Source organism: Miscanthus floridulus, chromosome 6 (assembly GCF_019320115.1).
Source record: "Miscanthus floridulus cultivar M001 chromosome 6, ASM1932011v1, whole genome shotgun sequence".
NCBI classification, from domain to species: Eukaryota; Viridiplantae; Streptophyta; class Magnoliopsida; order Poales; family Poaceae; genus Miscanthus; species Miscanthus floridulus.
Genome location: NC_089585.1, coordinates 63,803,471 through 63,812,474, shown reverse-complemented (window position 1 = coordinate 63,812,474; position 9,004 = coordinate 63,803,471). Strand labels below are relative to the sequence as shown.

Below are 9,004 nucleotides of genomic sequence, written 5' to 3'. Positions count from 1 at the left end.
GTGGGAATACTCTAGAACTGGTCTAGAAGCCATGTCACCAAAGTGGAGGGCAACCCCCTAACAGGTGTGGCCTGCCGAGCCTACAGGTGAGGCCGCCCGACCCCCCTAGGCCCACCTATCAGCTAGCTTCATATGGTGGTCTCCCATCGCCTTTGAGGATGCATCTAGGCCGTTGCTTAAGTTGGTTTGATCCAAGGGCTCATGTTGGACCCTTAGGGCTATATAATCCATCCCCTTCCTCCCCCCATGCATCATAAGTCATCAAGTCATTTGAGAAGACAGAAACCCTAATCTCCTCAGAGCTCCTCCTCCTCCATAGCATAGCTAGTTAGGATAGATCTAGAGGGAGGCGAGCAGGACTTCGCTTGGATTCCCAATGTTGTCAAGAGCATGGTTTGATATAAACTTTGTACCCCTCTCTCTTTTGTTTCTCCATTGTTTTTATATGCTAGTTACAATTGTTATGACAATCTTAGTGTTCATCTTATTCATGTTCTTCATTATGATGTTCAATGTCTACTTTGATTATATATTTAGTATAGCTAGTCTATCATTGTGTTTATGCATAAGTTCGTATAGCGCTCACTCTGATGTACACGGGGTGGGTGGTCGACATTGTGTAAGCGTGGTGCTTATATGTTGTTTACCTGTGGATACACCCTACATTCTGGGTCATGTGGTAGATTGTAGATGTGACACTCCCATTGAGTCCTTTGTAGTCCACTCCTCGAATATAGGTGCACGTAGGGTCCAATTACGAAGGTAGAACGAGCTCTGCCCTCAAACTTCCTTAGTAATATCCCATAGCTATAGATATGATGATTATCTTAGCCATGATTGCTAGGTGTAATTGCACTAATCAATGTATGCTTTGACTTATAATTAAGAATGACTTAGGAATTATTCCTCTAATATTCTACCTGACTTTGCTAATGTTATAGAAAAGAGTGCCCTGAGTGATTTATCATTATCATTACTTATTATATACATATCTTATCTTATGACTTATCCCTATTGTGAGTAGAACATTGGCTATCTTTTATTTCTCCTTCAATAGTATAAGTTATCAATACACAGTCCATGCTAGACCTTCCTAGTGGTAAAAATATAAATAACATTACCTAGAATACTCTCAGGTAAAATGCTATAATGGTATATTATCTGTGCGCTTGTGGATACTTTTCATTCGTAGATATATATATTTTTTCTCTAGTCACATAAGTAATAAAGAACTGCTTAGTGTTATTCTAGTAGTAATACTATGTAGTACCAACACATATCTCTGGCATCATCACTAGGGATGACAACCAAGTAAAGTTAGGGATATAGGTTTATAATTGGTGGCTAAGTACTTCAAGCAAGTGACACGTTAATAAACACCAACAGTGACCTTGGCATTGCACCGCTGTGCACATGGCGATGTACATCGGACACGCCGATGACTGCCCTCCAACTTGCTGCTCTCGGCCACCTCTAGGTGGGCACCACCCTAGGGGTGGCGGTGCCACCAGAATAGTGGTGGTGCTAGCCCTAGCACTAGCACTTCTCTACCTTAGTGATCCGGTCACTGGAAAAGCCAGGGCGGTGCACCGCCACACACATGGCGATGACCACCCCTAAGGCAAACTCCTCCGATAGCTACGATTTCATTTCTCGATGCCATCCACAAGTAGTCTAACACTCTTTTGCAAGCGTTGCTAACCCTCAAAGTGTTTTCTCAAAACATGTTAGAGGTAATTAGCATTTATTAAGACATTTTTGATAAATATTTTCGCTTGCTTTCTAAAGTGCACAAGGCCTAAATGCAATGCAAGAAGTCCAACACCTAGTGGCACTAGATGACTGAATTGTCTAGTTAAGAACCCCTCTTAATAGTACAGGCCATCTATCCTAAATATGATCACACTCTCTATAGTGTCTTGATCACCGAAACAAAGCCCCTATTTATACCTTTGCCTTGAGCTCCATAGGGTGTTGTTTTTCTCTTTTTTCTTTTCCAAGTTGAGCACTTCATCATCATCACTTGTGGCCATTTACATCATTTCATGTGATCAACATCACCATTTGAGTGCCACCATGCTCCTCACTTGGATTGCACCAACCTAGCTCATATCGCAACTCATGACAAAGGTTAGTGCTAGGTTTCATCAATTATTCAAAACCAAACTAGGGCTTTCAATCTCGTCCTTTTTGGTAATTAATGACAACCTATTTACAAAGAAATTCAATTAAATCTTTTTGGATAGCCTTTCCATCTTGAGTAATCAGGACACAGGTAGCAGGGTACAAAATCAATAAAAGTCACCTAAGAAGAAGGATAACTTGGGTAGTGAGGTCCTCCGGAGGATAGAGATCCTAAGTGCAGATAACTTTGCCACTAAAGACTTGCTTTGGGCACTAGAGTGCACCTAGTCTGCCAGGCAATACTGGCTTGTAGCTCTATGCTGAACCTGAACGTGGAGGATTACATAGGATGGACAAGGCTATCACCACCTGCCGCCTGCCCCTCAATAGTGGGGAATGAGGCAAACAAAGGTAACTTCTAGCTTAGACACCATGTCCACGTTGTCGATTACTACTCTAGTGCTGGCTAGGAACTTCTGTCTTTATTAGGAGTCCTCTACTAGAGCATTTGCTATAGAGACGGACAACGAACCCACAAGTAAATAGTGAACAAAGATAACTTTCTTAAGAAATCAATGTCAAAGTTGAGCACAAACTTCTTACTTCAAGTAGTAAGATGATCGTAGAGGTACAAGTGTGGAGGAGCCATTAGCTCTGTCACTCCTTCTGCTAAGTATACAAGTGCACCGAGTACACTAGTGTAGGTAGCCGACAACTCTGGTACTTCTCCAACTTTTCTCTCTCTCACTCCCTATACTACTCTAGCTAGAAGTTCAAGTTATGAGTGGAGCTCTTCTTCTTCTTCTCTTGTGTATACTAGTGAGTTGAAATGAGGAGGCCTCCCTATGCTTTTATAGCTCACCAAGGATGGTTGTGAGGGGATATTCCCAAGGATTTGCATACAACCGTCCTTGGGGCATTAATTATACCACCTCCCAGAAGGTGGGCCTGATTTGTAGCCCCTGGGTGGTGCCTCCCTGCACCGCCTTCATAGGGTCGGTTTCTGGATGGGCTTGGGCCTCATTTTGATGGGTATGGCCCCCAGAATCCATAGGTGTTTGGGCCTTCTTCCATTTCTTGGCTTAGGTATGCTTTATGCTTTGCCTGTTTGCGTATTTTGACATATGTTTCATACTTGTGTCCTACAAAACTTATAGACACCAAAACTTGTGGACTAATTCTATGTTTTGGTATTCACATTTGTTTATTTTGTTTAAATGTTGGTGGAAAAAATTATGAGTTAAGCACAACCAACAAGCTCCCCCACACTTAGTCCTTTGCTCTTCCTCGAGTAAAGTTCTAAGGACTAAGTGGGTTCATCTCCTTGATTTGAAATCTGCATACAAGTTATTCCAAGCTTCACCTGAACCTATGAACTTCTTAGTGTCTACCAAATTGTCTTGAGTAATTGAAAAATGGAATAGCTTAGATAGAAATCTTCTCACTCTACCCCTGCTTAAAAACATGGGTTTTTGTACGGTTTTGAAAATGTAAAGATAGCTTTTGTTCCTTGAATGATTCTCTCATGTCAGTTGAATTTGTAAGTGGTTCCTCACTAAGGCATATTTTTGAATATTTGCCTTCTTTTTTATCATCCTACTTCTAAAGCTTATATGGAGTTTGGGTAGTGATGAAATTCGAAGCACACTTACCTTGCGTATGATGTAAAGTCAAATTTTGAATCCACCGGAGAGAAGTGTCATACTCTTATATCAAAACTATGCAAGTGTGTGGAATATGGTGGAAATATACTCCTCTAGTTGATATGATCTCTAGCTTTTTATTTTGAGACTTGGCTAGCATTATGAGCCTTCATGTGCTCATTTTTTTCTTTTCAATACTTTAGGACCTTCATGTGTCCCATTTTTTCAATTCTTTAGGACCTTCATGTGTCCCTCTTTTTTCAATACTTTTGCATAGCTTTTCCATCTCTTTTAATGGAGATATGTTGGACAGATTATATTATAGAGCATGAAGTATTTATTTGATAGTGATGGATACATGTTTTAGCATATTCCTAGTGTAGGAATAGCTGTTATATGTGGTCTGTACATGAGTTTTGATCTTGGGAGCATGAAAAATCTCTCAATAGGGATCACAAAACTTGACAAAACTAAACACAAAGTAAGAGGCAAATGTAGAAGGTTTTTGTCATGTATGAATATATATGGCTCCGGTGGGAATTTTTGCATTTCATTTAAGGAACAAGCTATTTGAATTTTAGTTTTTCAAAGATAAATCCAAAGTACTTTGTAAGTAAAGCAAGTTTCATGTCATCCTACTATATCTCATTCTCCAAGTACTTAGAATGGGGTCCTATTGATGGTAGTTAACAACCATTATAAACCATCAAAGAAACATGCATAAGGGCATAAATATGATCACCAACAAAGGTCTAGGGGTTTAAACTAACAAATTCCACAAGTTTTAGTGAATCTGTATTTTCTGTAGGGTTTATCTAGAAAACCGTCAAGGTGGACCTACATGTAAGAATTAATCACGCTTATCCGCCACAACATGGACACCTAGAAGACTCTAGAAGACTCGAGAGGAGTCCACACCAAGGCAGAGCCTGAGTGGCTGCCAGGTGGGGCCGGCTGGCCCCACCTATAGGCTGGTCAGCCCTTGGGGCCCACTATTAGCCTCTACATCACAATGTTGGTTCTTCACCGCCTCCTAGGTTGCATCTATGCCATCCTTTAAGTCGGTTTGATCCAAGGGCTCATGATGGATGCTCCAGCCTATATATATCAGCCCCTGCCACCCCTCTAGGGCATAAGTCATTTGAGAAGATAGAAACCCTAATCATCCTCAGAGCTCCATCATATTCTAGGGCATAGCTAGTTAGGCTAGGTTTAAGGGAGGCAAGCAGGCTTTGCTTGGATTCCTAATCTTGTCAAGAGCGTGGTTTGGTATAATCTTTATATCCCCTCTTTTGTATCTCCATTACTTTTATATGCTTGCTACAATTGTTATGACAACATTGGTATTCACAATATTCATGTTCTTAGTCATAATGTTCAACGTCTACTTTGATTATATACTTAGTATAGCTAGTTTATCATTATGTTTATGCATAAGTTCATATAGCGCTCACTCTAAGGTACCATGGGTGAGTGGTCGACATTGTGTAAGCGTGGTGCTTTATATGTTGTTTACCTATGGATGCACCCTATATTCTGGGTCATGTGGTAGATCATGGATGTGACACTCCTATTGATTCCTCTATAGTCCACTCCCCGAATATAGGAGCAAGTAGGGTCTGGTTATGAAGAGAGAACAAGCTCTATTCTTAATCTTCCTTAGTAATATCCATTATTTGTAGATATGAAGATGATCTTAGCCATGACTACTAGGTGTAATTGCACTAATCAATGTATACTTTGACTTGTAATTAAGAATGACTTAGGAATTATTCCTCTAATATTCTCCTTGACCTTGCTAATGCCATAAATAGGAGTGCTTTGAGTGATTTACCATTATCATTAATCAATACTTATCATATACATATCTTATTGTATGACTTACCTCTGTTGTGAGTAGAATATTGGTTGTGGTTATTTCTCCATCAATACTATAAGTTATCAATACACATCCATGCCAGACCTTCCCTATGGTAAAAATATAAATAATGATACCTGGAATACTCTCGGGTGAAGTGCTACAATGGTATAATTATCTGTGTGCTTGTAGATCCTTTTATTCATATCTTTATATTCTTTCTAGTCATATAAAATGATAAAGAACTACTTAGTATTACTCTCATAGTGATGCTAGGTAAAACTAACAAGCATCTCTGGCACCATCATTAGGGATGACAACCTAGTACAAGTAATGCTAAGAGATGTAGGCATATAATAGGTGGCTACTTAAAACAAGTCCCAAGTAAATAAATACCAACAAGCATTTCTGACGCAATTGCTAGGGAAGGTAGCTAGGCAAAGGAAGTATTGATAAACTTATACCTAATGATGTGATCGAGATAACCATTGACCTTCGCTCAAACAGGCTTACCCTTGTTTTGTCTACTTTTGTATCTTATGCAGGGTAATGTATGATCGGTTTTGACCTTTCGACAAACTACATTGAAGATCCAAAAGCATTAATCAGGAGAACTAGAGCCAAACTCAAGAAAGTTTCAGCTTTAGAGTTAGAAGACATCCAAATAAGGCAAAGCTTAACACCAGAATTTGAAGCCATGGCCAACAAGACTCTCCATGAATTCTCTGCTCCAGCTACAATCAACATCCGTACTGGACAAATAGTCAATGTTGGAGACAATGGATTCGAGCTCAAGTTAGCTATCATCTACATGGTGCAAGCAAACAGTTTTGTGAAAAGGCACATGAAGATGCAAGTGCACATCTCCAACACTTCCTAGAGATTTGTAGCACTTTCACCATGAAAAGAGTAACCCAGGATGCCATACTACTTCGCCTTTTCCCATTCTCACTTTTGGGAATGGCAAAGCAATGGTTTTATGCAAATAAAGATAGAAATACTACATGCGATAATTACTCCACCACCTTTCTAGCAAAGTTCTTTCCCATAGGCAAGACCAATGCTCTACATGGGAGAATCTCAAGCTTTCAGCAGCAACATTATGAATCTGTCCCTGAGGCATGTGAATGCTTTTAAAATTACATTGTGGAATGTCCTCATCATGGGATGGAGAATTGGCTACTCATGTAGACTTTCTACCATGGGTTGACCAACAGTACCCATGACACTATGGATGCTATTGTTGGAGGTGCATTCCTGTCACTCACCATACTAGTTGCAACAGCTCTTGTGGAGAAGATGGCCTCCAATCAAGGTTGGAATGAAGAATGTGCTTAGACTCGCAAAAGGGGTGGAGGTATACATCAACTCAAGGAAGTAGACATGTTGTCTGCTAAGATGGACCTGCTGATGAAGAAGCTTGAAGATCAAGCCAATGAGAAGTAAGAAGTCATGCACATTCATGATTCCCGCATGACATGTGAAATGTGTGGAAGCACTAGGCATTCAGGGAATAGCTATCCTAAGACCCATGAGGATCTAAATTTTGTCAACAATAACAACTAGTTTCATCCTCAGTAAAATCAAGGATGGAACCAGCAACAAAGGCTAAACTACCAAGGTAATTGTCAAGGTAACCATCAAGGTAATAATTTCAATAGTTTCAATCAAACACCCTTGAGAGAATTAATTGCTGGTCAGTCTAAACTTATGGAGGGATTATCTAGAAAGGTAGCTTCCAATGATAAAATTCTAGAAAATATAAGTAATAGAATGGATAGCTTTGCTTTTGCCATTAAGAACCAGCATAGCTTTAATAAAATGATAGAATCACAAATAGCTCAGCTGGTGGCTACTGTTGCTTCGTCCAATAAAGGTAAGATTCTAGGGCAACCAGAAGATCTAGAAACTACAAATCTTGTCGATATTCACAATGTAGCTTACTACTACATGGAGCCATCGATAGGAAGTTGGATAGATTATACCATGCCTAAGAAGAAGAGCGATCCAGGAAGACCTATCATCCCCATTGCCATTGGACCTCATATTTTCCAAGAAGTTATCTATGACTTCGGAGCAAGTGTCAACATCATGCCTAAGGTAATTTATGATTGAATTAATGGAGATATTTTGTTGTACACAAATATGCATTTGCATCTTGTAGATTAGTCACTTTGTTACTCTAAGGGAATTCTTGAAGATGCTATTATTCGAGTGGGACAATCATATGTTCCCATAGACTTTGTGGTTTTGGAAACAGGTGGATATGTAAGGACACCCATTATTTTGGGCCAACCTTTCCTAGGCACCACTAAAGCCATCATCTACATGGACAGTGCCAAGATCTGCTTCACAATCAATGATAGAAAGAAGTTTTCTTTCAAGAATCATATCTTGCAATTTCCAGACATCCGTAGATGCCATATTTGCCTAAAGAGACAACAGTGGCCAAGAAGAAGAACTGAAGGAGGAAGAACAAGACCAGTCAGCCACAAGAAGAAATGGTCAACATGATCAACACACTCTGATCTGAGTATGACCACCTCCTCTCTTCACCATTCCTTGCTAAGAAGGATGATCCTGGCGTACCGACAATCGAGTGTACCATTGTAAAAAGAATCTTCCACAAGACCTTCTATGACATTAGATTGGGCGACAATATAATGTCCAAGGTAATGTATGAATATTTATTCAGTAACAAACCTTTGTTCCCTACATATAAGCAGTTGCAGATGGTAGATCAATCAATCTGATTCCTTGAGGGAATAGCAAGGGACTGTTATGGTAAGAATACAAGATCACTATGCCCCAACCAACTTCATGGTCCTAGAGAAGAAGAAGATGATACACCCATTATCCTTGGAAGACCATTCCTCAACACCACCAACATGATCATCTACATTGGATCTAGGACAAGTCCACTTCCAATTCCCTAGAGAAAAGGTAAGCTGTTATTTCAATAGTTATACTACTTATGAACAGCCAAAGAAGAGTCACTCTAGGAGGAGACATCGATCATCCCAAGGTCAAAGGAACCAACCCTAATGGAATGGATGGGAATATGAAGAACCTGAAGCACCTGTGAAAGATGAACCTACTCCGCCTAAGACAAGTCCACAGTCCAGGCAGGTGTGGAAAGAAAAGGTGACATCATCATCGGAATCACCATCAAAAGATGTGCAGCCATCTGGGTCTCCATCCTCAGGACTAGATGATGCACCCAAAAAGTGAAGGACTCTTCTCTAATAAAGTCCTATCCAGAGGACTTAAAAATCCAAACCCTGGCCATGAGGTAACATTAGTAGTTATCCATATTTACTTTTTAGTATTGCATGAATTATTTTTTACTTTAGCATATTTACTTTTCTATATTAGCATT

At 39.9% G+C, this 9,004-nt stretch overlaps 1 non-coding gene across 1 annotated transcript; it reads right to left on the bottom strand.

Moving 5' to 3' along the window:
- Window positions 1-6,685: 6,685 nt before the first annotated feature.
- On the bottom strand, window positions 6,686-6,794 carry LOC136462026 (small nucleolar RNA R71). Its single transcript, XR_010760554.1, has one exon. It is a non-coding gene; the product is annotated as a small nucleolar RNA R71 (small nucleolar RNA).
- Between the last annotated feature and the right edge of the window lie 2,210 nt (window positions 6,795-9,004).